Consider the following 18196-nt stretch of genomic DNA (forward strand, 5'->3'; position numbering starts at 1 on the left):
AAGTCTGAATTTCCTGGAAAGGCAGTTGGGTCACCTTTGGCATATGTTCATACTTTAGTGTGTAGAATTTCACATCATGGATCATGAATAATATGACTTTGATATGGAGAATTTTCAAAGAAGATGTTCCTGATAGTTTTCACACCTATGGGAGAACCTTAAAAATGTTTTAGTGGATTTTATTTTATGGGGTCCCTGAGGGGGAATGAACTACTAAATATTGGCATGTCAAGAATTGATATGAGTAAGTTTAATTTTGGGAAATGCAGCCAAATGTAATGATTTTAGTTTAGAATAGTTAATACAGAATTGTTCTGACAGTTCTTTAATACCACGATCAATTATGTAGGTAAAGTCACTTTCATTTTGTGATTATTCTAATAGTAATAACCACCACTTTCACCATCACTATGGTAAGAATTCTTAACATTCACTGAGTATTTTTCTGAGTGCTTGATAAGTAGTAACTCATTTAATCCCCATAGCAAGCCTATGAGGGAGGTGTAATTATTAACTCCATTCTCTAAATGAAGAAACAGAGAGAGTTGAGTAAGTCACCCAAGGCAGACAGCTGATGAATGGCTTGTGCACTGCACCAGTCTGCTCTCTGTATGGTGGATTGAATAAAGGAAATCATATTCCTTTTCTGTGTTGCAGGTTACAAAGCAACCAGTTCATAGGCAAGACATTTTAAACCCTTAAAAATAGAAATTAGTAATGGGGGCAGAGATGCAAAAAAACAGTGTAAGATTGCTAGCTCACTTAGGAGGAGACCACTTTTGCCCAGCGTAATCCTTGTTGTGGGGAAAGAATCAAATGATGGGGAGGCTCCACTGAGCTCATGTAGTTTGGTTCATAGTTGGTTTCAATCCACAGAATTAAAAGTTGGTTAAAAGCCTAGAAAATTCAATCTTATGACATTGTTCTTGACAGGCATCTTCACAGGGTAGGGCACATTGTTTCAAGGACTGATAGTAGCATACTTTTGCCTAAAATTCACCTGATCCTTAAGCTGAGTTTTGGATTGAGAATTCTAGATGTGCATGCTGATCAAGAAAAAACTGGCATATCATTTTGAAGGAATAGTCAAGTGATAAGAAGTCTGCAGGTTTGAGAAGTATATTGGTTAAGCTTGAATGCTGAAATCAGATTGACTTGATTAGATGTGTGGCTTGAGCCATTTTACTAACTTCTCTTAAGTGTTAGTTTTCTCATCTGAAAAATGGGGCTAATACTTCCTAACTCAGAGTGATTGTGATGATTAAATGAAGTAATCAATATGAATTGTTTTGCCTATCACCAGCAGATTATAAACTCTGAATAAATATGTGCCATCTAAGATTGCCCGGCAACTCAGAATGGGGTAATCTATGTTCTGAGTCCACTCAAATAGAATTAGACATGAAGAATTAGAGCAGTTTGGCAAGGAATGGGGGTCACCAAATAGAATATTCCTGGGTAATTTAGGTGTCAGAATTTGTGTTCTTATATGCAGTTAGTACCTTTGGAGAAGTTTGAGGCTCTAATTAGCAAACTCTGTAGAATTTCTTTCCAGCCTGCAAGGGAGGAGGGTGGACTGTGGTAAAGTGGGGAGGGCCCTGAGCTGGTACAGAAGCGTTCTAGTCTGGCTATGCCACTCACCAGCTCTTTAACATTGGGCACTTACTTGATGGTTTTGGGCTTCAATCTACTGAGCTGTGGAATGAGGGTTTTGTAGAGGTAATCTCTAAATTTTCTTCAGCTCTCACATTCTACTGTAAATTAGGTTTTATGAAAACTAGATAAACTAATCAGTTAAAAGTTGTCAAAAAGAGCTTTTTTTTAAAAAAATAGTCACAAATAAGAAGAGAGAGAGAGAGAGGGGAAATAAATAAAACAAAATAAAATAAAAAGTCTGAAGTAGGTTGCTAGAGATTCTGTGTTTTATTCCAGGGTGTCCCTTAGGGCCAAATGACCCTTTATTGTCTTTCATTGATTCCTTTGGAGAAATGTCCTCAGCTCATTCACAGGCCGGGGATCTTTTGCTTCCTTCCTTGATTGAAAAAAATGCTTTAAAATTCTTTCACAGCAACAGCAGGAGTGGCCCCAAAGGATGCAGGCACAGGAAACGCCTTTACTTCCATGGTTGCCAGAGGCAGTCTTTTCTGAGTTGCCCTGAGCTGTCACCAGAGTGAATATATGAATGAATCAAATGAATAGGGAAGATAAGTCCAAATAACAGAACACTGTTTTGTTTTGTTTGTTTTGTTTTTCTTCCTCCCCAAGAACAATTCTGTCTTGAGCAAAGGGTCATTTAGCCTGGAGATGTAGTTGGCACAATGCCTTGAAAAGTTTTGTCCCTTTCTTTCTACAATTTTTCCTGAAGCATTTTCCTTCCATTTGTGACTTATTCCAACTGGCTATCATAATTTTCCCTAAAATAATGGTGACAGGGAGATGATTAAATGAAAGTACATTCTAGAACTGATTTTCTGCCTTTCAGAGTTTCAAGATAGTAAGATTTTCCTCTGAAATTTAGCTCTTCTTTTTCTCATAGTGCCTTGAGGGCAGTAGTAATGGATGGGAGGCTGACATATAAATTACACAGTTAAGCCTCCACATTTAATGTATCGGGTGACTGAGGAAAAGGGATTTGGCCAAGGTGGCCTGAAGAGTTAATCTAGGCCTCTAGCATTCAAACAAGTGTTTTCTCTACCACATTTCCTTCCGTTATTGGGCAGCAGTTTCTAATAACTTGAATTTCCACCAACATCAGAACTTTAGAAGAGTGGAAAAATTTTCCTTCTTTCTTCAGAAAGAATGAGGTTGAGGGTCAAATCCATGAGGATGTGGCTGCCAAATTCTTCTGAAGCTAAGAGACACTAGAAGAGCAAAATGAAAGCAAATGGGGGTAGAACTAGAGCTTCCAAGGCAGTTAGTGATGGAGTGAGTTCTAAGTTCAGGTGGAGACCTTTCCAAGGGGAGGGACTGTGGCATTCAGTCTAGAATGATCTGTGGCAGTTCAAACTAGAATAATATAGTTTTTTAAAAAGAAACTTTATTTTGAAAAAATATAACAATTTACGAGAAGTTGCAAGAGAGTATATACAGGTCCTATGTACCTTTTACTTCATTTCCTGCCATGGTTACATCTTATATAATAAGAGTGTAATATCAAAACCAGGAAATTGACATTGGTATGCTATAGTGTGTTATATAGTTCCATGTCATTTTATCACCCCTGTCTAAATTGACATAACCACCACCACAAACCACGAAGACCTTCCTAGGGCTTCTTTTTTATAGTTACAACCTTCCCTTTCACACCCTCCTCAACCCTTGGCACCTACTAATCTGTTTTCCACTTCTATAATTTTGTCATTTTTCATGAATGTTATATAAATGAATCATATGGTATGTGAACTTTTTAGATTCGTTTCTTTTTAATCAATGTAATGCTCTTGAGATCCATCCAAGTTGTCGCAAATTGTTTTTTTATTGTTGAGTAGAAAACTATGGCATAGGTGTAACACAGTTTAACTATTTACCTACTAAGAGACATTTTGGTTATTTCTATTTTCAAGTTATTACAAAAAAAGCTACTGTGAACAATCATGTACAGGCCTTTGAATGGCCATCATTTTATTTCTGTGAGATAAATGCCATGAGTGCACTTGCTCAGCTGTGTGTTTAGTAAATGTGTGTTTAGTTTTTTAAGAAACTGCCGAACTATTTTTCAGAGTGGTTGTACCATTTTGCTTTCCTATCAGCAATGTATGAGCAATCCTGTTTCTTTGCATCCTCACCAGTATCTTGATGGGGTCACTACTTTTCATTTGGATTGCCTAATTTGTGTATAGGGATAATCTTAACTGGCATTTTCCTAAAGGCTGGTGAGGTTGGATATATTTTCATATTCTTGTTTGCCCTTTATATATACACTCTTTGGTGGAATGTCTTTGTATATTTTACCCATTTTTATTGGGTTATTTATTTTATTTTATTTTTTTTACTATTGAGAGTTCTGTATATATCCTAGGTATGAGTTGTCTCATATGTGATTTACAAATTTTTTTCTCCCAGCCCATAGTTTGTCTCTTCATTGTCTTAACAGGGTCTTTCACAGAGCAAAAGTTTTAAGTTTTGATGAAATCTAGTTTGTCAAGTTTTTTTCTTTTACGGGTTTTTAAATCATGTCTAAAAACTCCACTAAGTCCTAGTTCTGATGATTTTTCCCTTTGTTGTTATTTAAAATCAAGAAAATTTTACAATTAAATCTGTGATCTATTTTGAGTCACATTTTGTATAAGGGGTGAGGTTTAGGCCAAGGTTTGTTTTTAAAATTAATCTTTTCCTTTAACAGTTATTGTCTACATCAAAGTGTAGGTGTAATAAGTCCATGCAAAGTTGTTATGTTGTGTACTTTTTATATCAGACAATATCTCCTGCAGAGAAGTGGGTGCTGCAAAGAAATAAAAAGGAAAAAGTTAATATAAATTTGATACCTTGTTTTTTGAGGGGTGTTGCTGAATACTTAAATAAGTGAGAGTTAGAAGATACCAAACAGAACAGGAATCTAAAGAACTCTTACATCTCCCATCCTAAATTTTATTTCCTGATTGCTACTTGAATGTATTGTCCTTGGTTGGGAGTTGGACGACAAAGCAGGCACTATAGCTTGTGTTTGGCACTGAGGGTCCTGCAGTGGGCCTGGAGTCACAGTGCAGGGCTCTACTTAAGGTCTGCAAGGTGGCGTTGGAGTCTGACTTCATATTTAATACAATGCAGAAGAATGATTAGGTAAGATGAGTGCATCTGAATTTTGTTCTCAGGAGAACATCATGTAGAAGAAAGAGCAGCAAGGCGATATCAGGAGGCCTGGATTAAATATTTGCCAGACCTGTAATAAGTGTTTTATGGCTTCCTGTAACTTAGATAATCAATATGAGCTCCAGGGTCTTGGTCCCTAGCTGATCTCTTCCAGATTGGTATTTCATAGTTCTGTGAAATTTCTTTGTGAAATGGCAGCATTTTCTCTTGTTGAGTTGATTACGATTCAGCATTCATTTTCTCTTGATTAGAATATAAAACCTTGATATGAGAAATGATAATTGATGTTCAGTAGAGCATTTTTAAAACTGTAATGCGTTGTGGAAATGCCCCCTTTGATATATAGAATATGTATTGTGTCAAGCATTTCCATGTATCTAATGCCACAGTGATTAATTGATTGATTCTCTCTCAGAAATATTTGCCACATTAAATATTGTGTGTTGGAGTTGACAGTCCATTAGAAATATCTTAGTATTGCCAATGATACGCAGTCTGTTGATTTGTCTTGAACAATACACAACATCAGGGATTAATAGTAAGGGGCATTTGCCTTATTTTCTCTGTTTTTTGTTTCCCTTTAATTTCCTGAGTGAGATGACTGCATGATGCACGTTATTTCATTCTTAGATTTCTTGTTTCAGAATATCAGTTCTTGCTCAGTGGTACAAGTTCTGAAAAAGAGCGTCTTTTTAATGAACCCTGTTAAAAAACCTTGAAAAGTTTACTTTGGGGTTATAACAGAAAAGTAATGGAAAAACTATTTGAGCTCTTAGGAAAGAAAAAGCTGTGGCTTGGTAAAGTTACAAGTGGGCTCAGTGGAAAGCCAGAAAACAACCCATTTGGCCAGTGTATTGTAGTGTATGGCAAATAAACAAGTAGCTGCATTAGGGGAAAAAAGCAGCCCTAAAGCTGATTTTAACTGAACCACGACCATGCCACTCAGTATAAATGATTGAAACACCCATGACTGGTGACTGGATTTTTCAAATATGCAAAGAAAATGGCACCAATACATTTAAGCTGAGGTCTAATATCTAACAGACTTGGTTATAAATATGATGAGCAAAATTTTATTATGTAAATACCTACCCAATGTCCTGCCACTCTGTCTTTTATGACAACCTAAAACTGTTGCTCTGGCTCTGTGCAGCAACAAACAATGACCATGGCTCTGCTGATGTGTTTTATATTTCTTTAATATCTTTATGACCTTCATCCTCTCTCTCCTCCTCCCCTGATCCTTATTTCTCTTACATTGTCTTGGGAAACCTTTTAATGAAAACCTCATTTCTATCTTTGATCTTTATGTGCCTTTTTATGGTGATGTCTCCTGGAATAAGAGCATGATCTAGGTACAGAGTGTCTTTAGAAGCTGAAATGTGTGCAGTCCTGACATTTGACTCACAGAAGGAGCTTCTCCGAATCACACAGACTGAACTAGTTCTGCCTCAATTGCTTTGAATGTCTTAGTCTTTGTATGTGGGCAGGCAGCAGAATCTCTGCAGGACCTGGTATGAAGGCCACTCTTGTCTTATAAGTGCAAGTCCATGGTCTCTGTATGTCATTTTCAGGGAAGAAAATTTTAGGCTGTTGGGAGAGTGGCTTTTGAGTCAACATTATTGCTCTGTCATCCCCACTTTCTTTTCTTAAGATTCATGCCTGTTGACCACCAAACTGTACCTGTTTGTTAATAATTTATTGCTATTTACAGAAATCGGATTGGGTCCGGAACTTTGATTACTCTTCTTCTACAAAATTTCCACTGGTTTTGTATGTGTTCCAGGTCTTAGGGAACTTCTGTGCAGAGTTCAGTGTAAGCTGATCCCAGGCTGGTCCACGGTGTCATCCTTTCAGACCCAAGTGAGCTTTTTATAGTCCTCTTCCTGCAGGTCCCTCCTTCTTTTACTTTTCTATGCTGAAGGAGGAGAGTGAACAATCATCTCATATTTTCTCAGTAGTGAGCTTTCAGGAATAGGGTCCTTTTCTTCTGTCTTTGTCTTGACTTATAAAGTCTGTAAACTTCTGTTGGAAACTTAACCCATGGTGATAAGGGTAATAGGAGTAGTGCTAGTAGTAGTATGATGTCATAGGTAAAAATAAGCCTCTATCAGTTATATTCCCAGAATGGAAATAAAGGGCTTCTACTTGTAATTCAGCCTGGGATCATTTTAGATGTTATACTCTTTGCCAGATTCATTACTACTCCTTTCATGGTAGAAAGAGTTGGTTTCTCCCAAAATATTTTTTGAAGAATTTTGAGCACAAAGAATTTAAAGGCCAGCTATTCTCTCTCTCATCAAAGCAGAAATCCTTGTGACGACTTTTCCAGCTGACCATAATTCACACTCCTAGGGCCAGAGAGCTCATTGCTCGCACTGTGGTCCATTCCATTTGTGGACAAATTTAATTGTTAAAATGCCTTTCATTACATTGGATCAGAGTCAGCCTTCCAGTGGTTTTTTGACCCTTTGGTCTTAATTGTGCCCTTCATAATACAATTAATCCCTTTTCCTTTTCTCACATGATAACCCTTGAAAATAAGAAGGAATTGTAAAATCTCTTAGCTTTGGGTGACTCGATGTTTTTATAAGCTTATTCTAAGTTTCCAAGTCATTGCTAACAATGTCAAATAGAATAGTGCGTTACTTCTCTGAGCTGGTTGTGGTTCATCAGTCAGCTCTCTTTGTGTTTACATCTTTCTGAACCTTTGCCTTTAAACGAAGACGATGACCCACTTATACATCCTGGTCTTGGAACCTCTTTGCTCCCGTGAGTGGTTTTGCTCCTCATTCTTTTCTTGTATATTTCTGTCTTCTTATACTTTGAGTTTTCTTCTTATATCCAGTTTCACACTAGTCCTCTAGTCCTCTTTGGTTTTCTGGCGTTTCCTGCTTTAGTCACTTTGGGTAAATACCTGCCAATCTACATCTCTCACTCATTGATATCCAGACTGGTGCCCTCAGTGGGGAAAATGGTTAGACCATTGTGTAGTTATGGAGTGATATTCCTTGGAGTATGTTTCCCAGCTGACATCCTGCAGCAATAGATTAAAGATGTACTGAGAAATGGATCTTTGCAGTTCTTGGGTAGCTGGGCAGGGCCTTAGTGGACCCAGGTGTCAAGTAGTTTTATCTCTCTACTTGAGTGTGACATACAAATGTCATTCTTTGTTTACTCTATGAGGGACCAAAGCCTAAAGCGCTTCTTCAAGGGCTTGTCATAAGGTAACCACTAAGTAAGTTAGTTATGGGGTAAAGTTAGATATTTTGCTTAATTCAAGTTAATGATGCTGTGGTGATGATTCCAATTTGGTTAGTATTTCTGTATCTCAGTACAGCATATTTTTTTAATGATTACAGTTTTATTATAAAGGATACAAATCAGAACCAGCCAAAGAACAAGACGCAGGATGAGGTCTGGGCACATCCCAAATGCTGTTTCTTTGTCCTTAGGGATGCATGACTCTCCCAGCATGTAAGTGTGACTACATTAAAAGAGTATTGCCAATTCTTAAATCTCCAGCTCCTCTGCCCCTGAGGAAGTGGTGGTGGGCCTTTCTTGGCACCCCCCCCCCCAATCCCTCCCATAATGCTGTCATTTAATCAGAAAGAGAAATGAGGCTATTTTGGTATAGCACATTCTCCGTGAACCCATACTGGTTCCTGGTAACCTTTCAGGCTGAAAGAACTGGTGTGAATGTGACTAAGCACTGTCAGCAGTATTCTGAGTGGAGATACTCCCCACAGGTTCACCAGGAGAGTGTGAAGGCAGATTGCCTGTGTTGATTATAATCCTCTCATTAGATGTCGCTAGCCTCAAAAGATGGGTGGTTGTGTTTCAGGCAAGTTCAGTGAAGGCTGGGGCTTGATGAAGCCTTGGAACTTGAAGTATGCTGATTTTTAACTTTTGTTGAAAGAGTTGGCACAAACAAGTGTGCAAGTGTTAAGGGGAAGCAAGTGCCAGTATCTGGAGCACAGGGAAACCGGACTATTGAATAATGACCAGTTGTAAATCAATGTTTATATTACTTTATGAAATGTCATTGAAAAGATGTATGTAAGAGAAAAATCTTGATTTTTTAAAAATCTTGTGAGAGAAAAATCTTGATTTTTTAAAAATCTTGTGTACCCCATCCATTTCAAAATTTGTACTTTGATTAAAATTTTGGGGTGAGATCTATTTCCTCCTTTTTTTTGGGGGGGGGGAACAGTTTTCCATAATGACAAGTACTAACTGTGCTTATTTGTGATTTTTTTTTTTTTTTTTTGTAACAAAACTTTGAGGCAGAAGGTCTCAAACTTGATTGGATACCAGACCTCTTGGAGTCTTGTTAAAAATTCAGATTCTTGACCTCACTCCCAGAGATTTTGACTAACTGGTTGGGGTGTTGCTCAGAAGTGTCTTATAAAAGCACCCTGTGTGCATTCTCTTGCAAGTGGTCAGAAGACTGAACGTTGAAAAGCATTGAATGTATAAGTTGATGCTTTCCTACTTCCCTACTTTCCTATTTACTTTCTACTTCCCTACTCTCCTACTTAGATGCTTTGTATTGTATTGTCAAAGGATCATTTGCTTTGGAGACTTTGGTTTTTCCCCTCGTGTGTGTTTCTCCTTGTGCCCTACTGAGATAGAGAAACACTAACCAAACTGGAATCATCACTAGCAGTTTCTATAACCTTGTGCAAAGTCAGGTCAAGCATTATATGTTGCCTTTGGTTATAGCATCTGGGAAACACTCGGTTTATTAAGTTGAGCAGAATAATGTTACCCTCCTTTTGTGTATACCTTTTGTGTATAGATATACCGTCAAGAAGTATTTTCACTGACAACATCTCATCAATCTTTGTAACAATCTTGTGCACTTAGTATTGTTATTTACATTTTATGAAGTAGAAAGTTTAAGGTTATGAATAAATGGTAGAAGTGATGCTCTTACCTATATTATTTTTCTTGAAAATTAGGCAGGATTTATCATGTGCCAGGGACCATGATGTACATTCTGTTTATCCTCTCTTAAAAACACTGTGAAATAAATGTTATTATTTGTAGATTCACAACCTTTTCTTTTTAATTGGCTCCAGATGAGGTTAAAAGTAACAGTAACTTCTTCAGGTCATGCCCTTAGTGAATGGCAGAGCCAAGATTTCAGCTAGGTTTGTCTGACACCAAAGTTCATGCTCTTACCCTGGGTAGTGTGAAGGCAGATTGCCTGGATTGATTACAGTCTTCTAATTAGATGTCTCTGTTCTCAGAAGGATGAGTGGTAGTATTTCTAGGCAAGTTACCAGTGCACATTACAAGTTGCCCATATGCATTATACAAAGCCATACTATATAACTCACTCTAGAAAGAACAGAAAGTAACTGGGAGATCTAATTAGAAGGAAAGTATACATTCAAAGTATAAAAATTAAAACCAAATAAAAGGAAATTGTCCATTTTTAGAAAATTTGGTAAAAAGGACATTTTATAGTCTTCAGTCACTGTGAAAGTACAAAGGGTGAGAAAGGCTTAAGTCTTGGTCTACATACATTCTAATAATGTTAGCCATTCTTCCTGAAGAAGCAATAGAATTGTCCCATGTTTTATTGGCTTTTGGGTGTCATTCAATCTTTCCTTTATGGGATCATATTTTCATTACTAATACCAACTGGCATTTAACCCTTCATGTTTATGCCTTTGGCAGTGATCATGTCTATATCTTCAGTGTACAGTATGGCCTTAGTGTTTTAAATCAGAAGTTTGCTTTCATCAGATATATCTTATGTTGTGCTAGGGCTTCCCTCCCCCCCACCCCCACCCTGGATAAGTTTCATTGATCTTGTACTTATCCTGGGTTTCCTTATGAAATTTGAAATTAAAAATTTTGGTTTTGGTAGTTTTGGTTGTAATCCAGTGATCATTTTTAATACAGAAAAAATAAACAAAATGCTTAATTTTTTTTTTTTTTTTTTTTGTTCTGTATCCTACTCTGAACTATGGACCAAAACAAAGTATTTTCTATTTACGAAATTTCACCAAGATTCAGTGTGAACAAATGACTTGAAGCATCTTTTTTTTTTTTTAAATCTAAAGTCAAGCTTTCATTATGTATAGCTTGTATTATCTATTACTGATCGTGACAGAAATTCCCAGGATCTGATATATTGTTCTGATATCTTTTAATTCTCTATCTACCAAAGTACATTTAGGAACTGTCCATATCCATCTGGCTTTTAATACTTAATGATGTCATATTAATACCTTTTGGTTTTGATAGTCTATTTAATTAATATAAATATTTATATTTGCCATAAAGAAGCAGCATTCAGAAAGAGTCTTACTTAAATTCGTTGTATCTTGCGCGGTGCCCTAATTGAAAGCAATGAGTGGAAGATCTGGGATACATCAGTTTAGGCCTGTGTTTGCTAAATGTTTTTCTTTCAGTCAGAGTCATTGAAAATGTCAGAGGCCTTGCTTTCTAATGGATACAGACCATGCAGCTCTTGATGATTTGGCTTGAAAACAAGGAGTCAGGAGTGCAAATGCAGGGTAGGGCCTCTGTAGGAGCTTTCAAGGGCATCTTGAGCCACCAGGCCAATATCCTCACTTGAGACATCTTGCATAGTTCAGTTATTTATCCAATTAAAAATCTCCATGGAGATGCTATACAGAGTATTCTGCTTTTTCCCTCACTCCATTCTGAGTAAGAGAAAGTCAATTCTAATTGTCTCTCTTTCTCCTTTGTATGGCTGACATCAGAATATGTATGACTGTTTGTATCTTTCATTCAAATGCAGGTTGCTTCTTGATTTCTGGGTGGCTGGTGGAATTATATTCTAGGTTCTCAAACTCCAGGGACTTAAGGAGAGGCCTAGGCTGACCTTGAAAATAGGCTTTCTTATGCCTGTGAGGGTAGCACTAAGCAAAGTAGATAGGAGAGCCAGGCTTCCAATACAGGCAGGAGCAAGTAATTAGGTTAGGTAAGAAATCATTCCTTTTCTTTTTAGCAAGTAGATGAGTTAAAGTGGGGAGCATAAAAAAAATAAAGTTAATCTGAAGAGAAAAAAGGTCTATAATGGAATATTTTAACACTTTTTATTGAAGAAAATTGTATCTCTTTTGACTACTGGTTGAAATGTGCATTGAATGTGTAGTATTTCTTATAGGATCTGGATATAGGATTATGACGTTGACCAAACATGACACTATTTATAATTAACAACTAGTTAGTGGATAACTGCTGGTCATGTACAGTACAGAGCACCAAAATGTTATAGATGTTTTTCTACAAGCACTAAAATATTATTATAAGTAAGAGATATTCCTTGTTTCGGAGTTTTGTAATCTAGCAGAGATAAAGATAACATGTACATATGACACAAATTGACATCACTTGCCAAGAAGCATATCAATAAGTGAAAAGAACATAGCGTGAGTTGAATATTTAAGTATCAAGCAATTAGGGGAGAGGTGGTAAAGATATGGGGATAAGGGAAGAAGGAACTGAATTTTGAACTGGATAATAAAGAAAGAGAGAAACATAAATTGGCAAATAGAAGTGAGGATGAAGAGTGTGAAGAAAGGTGTGCGAGGACACAGATTTGGAAATGACAATAAGCAAGTCATAAGTGGTGGTTCTTAAACACATTGGTTTGGTCAAGATGAAACTTCCATGGCTATTGATAATTTGTGATTAATTTTATTAGTGATTTGATGGAGCAGACAGTAGGAACATGTCATAGGTTCTGAATGTATACTATGTGCTGAAATTGATAGATATGGTAGTTATTTAGGCAGCAGTGTTCATGATGGATTGGAGTGGTAGACCTAGAGGTGGGAAGAGTGCTAGGGGAGTGTTTTGTAATCCAGGTATAAGATAATGAGGACTTTGTGTGGGGGTGCTGGGAAAGTCTCAGGGGGTGGGAAAAAAATGAGCTCTGTCTTTGCGATGTTACATTGTGGATGTCAGGGGTCATAGCCTGAGATGACCAGTAACTGGTCAGTTACTGGATATGGAATAGATGGTCAATAACTGGATATGGAATCACAATTAGAGATGTCAAGCCCTAATGGGTGATTTTGGAGGCATCTATGCAAGGCGATAGCTCATTTAGTGCTGGTGTAGGCTTCATAGTGGTGAATACTGAGGGAAAAATGCAGAGAGCCAAGTTCTGAACCTTCAAGCTGTTGCCAGCCAAGGGGGTGGAGGCAGGCAAAAAGAACAGTCAGCAAATGAGACAAAGAGGTAGTAGAAGAACACAGAGAACATCCAGGGAAACCATGCGAGGAGAGAATTTCAACAGTGCTAAATGAAGCATAGAGGTCAAGGGGATTGGAGGCTTGAGAAAGGCCTATCAGATTTGTTAAGGGAAAGATCTTTGGAGACTCAGAAAAATGTGTTTCCAGTAAGGTTTCAGTGGAAAAGTGCATCAGGGATTTTTCTAGGTACTCTGCCATGACAAGATTAATGTTTAATAAATAATCCCTTCTATAATTGCTTTAGCACATGTGACTGGGTATCTGGGTCTTCAATATTTCAAGAAAAATTATGAGGTCACTTGAAGGAATTGAGGTTAGAGTTATTGTATACCTACAGACTGATCAAGTGATTTGATGTGTTGTTATGTGAGAGAGAAACTTTCAAAGCTGAACTGTTGGACTTACTTGGGTTCATAAGATCATATTTGGCTCTGGGGAAAATCTGGGGGAAAATGTAAAACCCAAGCAGTATTGGAGAGCATCATCGTGGGTACTGTTATTTGGTGTATGCTAATAGGTGATCTTGAAGTATTTGTCACAAATGTTGCATTATGGAAAATAGATTAAAGCTTATAAAAATAATTAATATTAATTTACATGGAAGTGGAGTCACCAAAGAAATTTTGGTCAGACTGAATCAAAGCTCTACATTTAATGACATATTATTGATGCTATGTCAAAAGCACATAACCATTTTATAAGAAATATCATCAGTCTAGTTGAATAAATGGAGGTGCAATTGTGTTAGATATGGTGAAGAACTTGAATTTTAAGGCAGCAGAAACTTTTTCATGACTCAGAGGGAGAAAATAGTAGAAAGAAAAACTTTTCAATCTGTCTCCTTTTCAACTAATTAGTGGTGGTCTCCTTTATATTTATAAAACCTGAAATTATAGGCATAAGATGATCTAATTTGGATGTAATTATATGAAAATGTGGTGCTTTTCTGGTGAATTAAATATGTGATATGTGATTTTGAATATTTTATAATCATATTTCAAAAACTAATTGAGAATGGATGAAAGTATAGATGGGTTTTAAAATTTTTTATTTCTTTTAGCTCATATTTTGTTATGTTCAGGGGGTAGTTGCCCAGAACTAATGAGGGGCTAAATATAGCTTGCCTATAATTGAGGATTTAATGTTTCTATATCTTTTCATGTCTCTTCTAGTAAAACATGAATTTCTTGTGCTGCTTCTCTAATATGAAATATACTGTTTTCTAGTGCTCTATATAATGTAATTTAGATAGGTGAACTGGAAACTGTGCTTTAAACTTGGATTGCATGGGAATATGAAAATTTTCTGCTCATCTCTTCCAGTTAATACTTGACTGTGATGCATATGGTGTTGTGTTTCTTCTTGATTTCCCAAAAACTGCTGTTTAGTATAGGATGTATAGTGAATCGAGCCAGTAATTTTCAAAAGGTCTAATAACTTTCTACATTTACTTATTTGAACTCCATCTTATTACCAGAAAGAACCAAGGTGACATATAGTTATTATAGAATCTAAAAGAATACAAAAAAAAAAGGTAAATAAATGAGAAACGAAAGGGGAAGGAGTGATAGAGACTTCTGGAATCAAGAAGAACAAATAGAAACCATTGAGCAGTCATGGTCACCTGGTATATGTGGGCTTCACTTTTGTTATTAAGTTTTCTTCCAGCTGGGGAAAAATACAAAACTTGATTACTTACTGAATTTATAGGCATAATGAATTAAAAACAAGCCATTTGCTTAGGAGAAGCAAAAGTGTCGCCAACACAGAATCCAGAAAGAAATAAAGAGGATTTTATAGAATACAGTGAAAGATACCTTTAACAGCATAGTGATTGGAGACCAGTTAGGTTCCCCAAGCTCCACTGGGCTGACTTCTCAAGTCCACAGATGGCTGGTGTTAGGTGAAAACCTCCTTCTTCAAAGTCAATTGAATGGTGGCTCTTCAGGATCAGTTAGATAATTCTCTTAGTTCTTACACTGAGAGTAACTAATTTTTCTTTTTACCTCATGTGTTTTGGGCTTTCAGGCATCCATTATATATAACCCAGGACATATCCCTGGCACTCTTTAAGTTCTGAGTCTTTGCATAGAAACTCATTCAAGTATGAGTTTTCTTTTACTGTGAGCCAGTAGAAAGGGTGAGCTTTCATGAATTAATGAAGGAATTAGGTAATTATTACACAATTGGTTTTGGAGTACATGATAAATTCCAAGTAAAAAGTTAGCTTCCTCAGTTACATCGTGGTTATAAAGGAGAACTTAACCTGACAGAAATTTCTGGAGATAGTTTACATGTTTCCTCCAGAACCAGGAGACTATTAGTAACTACCATAAATTCTTTCTGGAAGAAGGTGTAACATTTGGAAAAATTAAGCTCAATGGCAGTAAGATTTCTATGAGATTAAGAGAGAGGCAAATTCTCCACTTAGGAAAGGTTTCCTTTGTCAAGCTGTCTAATAGTACAGTGGAACAGATTCCCCTGACAGGTATGAAATGCATCTTTATTCTAGAGTGGCCTGTTCCTTGTTATTTCCCTTGGCACGTGATTAAGGTTGTTGGTGACTTTGGTAGACTCATAGTAGATCATGGATTGATGTAAGTTCATGTTTGGATGCTTTACATCGGTTGGAACCTGACTAGGGGGAGGAATGTATGTCAACAACTGGCCTTGGAAGAGATTAAACACATTTGAAAATTTTTTTTTTTTAATGGCAGTAGAGGGGGTAGTAATCTTTCTTTTGCAGTGAGCTAGCAAGTGTGGCCTGTTAGGAGAGCATTCCTGTACACATGATGAATCAGAGACTGATTAGCTGTAGTTTAAGTAAGGCATCTGGAAACTGCTTGTGAGGGAGATTTTGCCATTAATTATAGAAGATACACATGCCACCTATTTAAGGACTAAAGACAGATTACTCCTTACCAAACTTAATTCTATCTCATTTTATATTCTCTTTTAATTTAAACTTTAGGACTAGCTGCCTTAAAAGTCATTGGCTTTCTTCAGCCAATGATATATAAAGAATGAATGGAACCCGCAGTTGTTACAAATATTATGTTTACAGCTATATTTAATTTGAAACATCACTGGTCAAAAAGATAGTTTTTTTTTTTTTCTCCAAAAATTTCAATCTTGTTCTATAAAATGTTCTTTACAACTCATTACTTTTTGGAGACTATTTATTTTCCTTTCTACAGTTTTGAGCATTTAGGTATGCTAGAATTATAAAATATGCTTATTCTGGCTTTAAGTTTTTAGATATGGAAGACTGAGGGAAAGAAGTTTAATGATAGAAGTGGAGAACAGAACTCACTTCTGTAGGAAATAATTGGAGACAAAGGACTAAAGTTTAGGAGCATAGTGGTTGTAGATGTAGATTTGTGAGTTATGTATTTTATTTCAAAAATATTTTTCTTACTGTAAAAGTGGTATATATAAGTACTAAAGAAAATATAATTAATATTGATAAGCAAAAAAGGAAAACATAGCAATTATATAGAATTTGTAGTCATTAATATTTTAGGTATAGTCTCCTAAGTTTGTATATTAAAACATATTTTTTATAAAAATGATATCATACTATAAATACTATCTTCAAAGTCTGCTCTTTTCTCCTAATAGTGTCTCAATGAACATCTTTTTAGATTGTTATGTAGTTTTATAACAAACCCAATGTTATTTTTAATGGCTTATTGTAGAGATGTACTATAATTACTTAAACCATTTCCCTGTTTTGGAGTTTGGGTTCTTCCTCATTTTGGTTACCATCAATAGTGCTTTATCAAACATTTCTGTTGTTAAATCTTTGAGCACATCCATGGATATTTCTTCAGGATAAATTCTAAATAGTAGAATTGCTGGGTCAAGGCATAAACAGATCTGAAAGTTTTTGTCACATAACATCATGGTTTTTATCCACAAAATCCGTGTCTATTTACTGGATGGTCAGTGGTGTACAAAGAATATATCAAAGTGGCATCCTCTTTCGAGGTAATAGCTGAAGCTTTGCCATTATGATGTAATTTGGAATGATTGGCAGTTTGGCTTAACAGTTGGGACCTCCTTTTAGAGGTAAGCATTCTTCAGCTCCTACTCTATTGTATCTGGTAATATTTTAGTCTGACTCCTTTTTGAGGCAGACTCCTCATTACAAATTAAAACCAAATTTCTGGCGCTGCAAATAATACCCTAGGTATTAATGTGGTCACTCTGGGCTGGTTTACCTTTGGTTTGGAATATTCAGATCCTTTGTAATAGCAATATAAGAGATTTTCAGGGGCTTTACCTTGATTTTCCCAAGAGAGGAGGCAATCGTGGAACTGAATTCCTTTTCATGATTCTTCACCATTGATTGGAGAGGAAATGGAGAGGATTGGAGAAGGTAGTCCCTTCTGCTTTTTCACTTTGAGAAAGGCTTAATAATGTCATTTACCTTAAATCGACGTGGGTTTATCTATGGCAGCAGCTGCCCATTTCTAAAGTGTTGTGTCCACTCAGAGATTGTTCTAGGTTTTTGGTGGTCCTGATTTGAACCAAATCTTTCTAAATTTATTTTATTTTTTCATTTTCTTCTTTTTTTTCTTTCTTCTTTCTCTCATACAAATAAAACTTGTGGGGCAGCCCCGGTGGCTCAGCGGTTTAGCGCCACCTTCAGCCCAGGGCATGATCCTGGAAACCTGGGATCGAGTCCCACGTCAGGCTCCCTGCATGGAGCCTGCTTCTCCCTCTACCTGTGTCTCTGCCCCTCACTCTCTCTCTCTCATGAGTAAATAAATAAAATTTAAAAATAAAATAAAATAAAACTTGTGTTTTTATTTCTGTAGTTCAAACAACATGGAGCAAGAAGCAATAAAATAGAATAAGTAATGGAGCAGAAAATCAAAGCCTGTCTTCATTCTTTTGCTATCAAGTTCCCTCTCGGGTTTTCTTTCTACTCCCTTCTCTTTGGATTTATATGCATTTAAATGCATACATAAAAAGCGATTAACTTGTGTTTTGCATTACATATAATTAGTAATTGACCTACCTCAGTGTAACAATTGATGAACTATTAGTCTAAAATTCCAATTTGTACCTTTTGGTAACATGCAACATTTCTTTGTTATAAGAAATGTCTGGATAAATGGCAAAGCTCTGGGCTCCTT

At 36.4% G+C, this 18196-nt stretch overlaps 1 protein-coding gene and 1 long non-coding RNA gene across 8 annotated transcripts in view; one reads left to right on the forward strand and one right to left on the reverse strand.

Moving 5' to 3' along the window:
• Positions 1 to 18196, forward strand: part of SLC4A4 (solute carrier family 4 member 4) — a 343433-nt gene that overhangs the window by 86128 nt on the left and 239109 nt on the right. The window lies entirely within an intron of this gene.
• Positions 1899 to 15168, reverse strand: LOC140604199 (uncharacterized). Its single transcript, XR_012007219.1, has 3 exons — positions 14870 to 15168; positions 9749 to 9834; positions 1899 to 4441 (listed from the first exon to the last, which is right to left on the reverse strand). It is a non-coding gene; the product is annotated as an uncharacterized lncRNA (long non-coding RNA).

The sequence above is a fragment of the Canis lupus genome, chromosome 14, assembly GCF_048164855.1.
Source record: "Canis lupus baileyi chromosome 14, mCanLup2.hap1, whole genome shotgun sequence".
Lineage (NCBI taxonomy): Eukaryota > Metazoa > Chordata > Mammalia > Carnivora > Canidae > Canis > Canis lupus.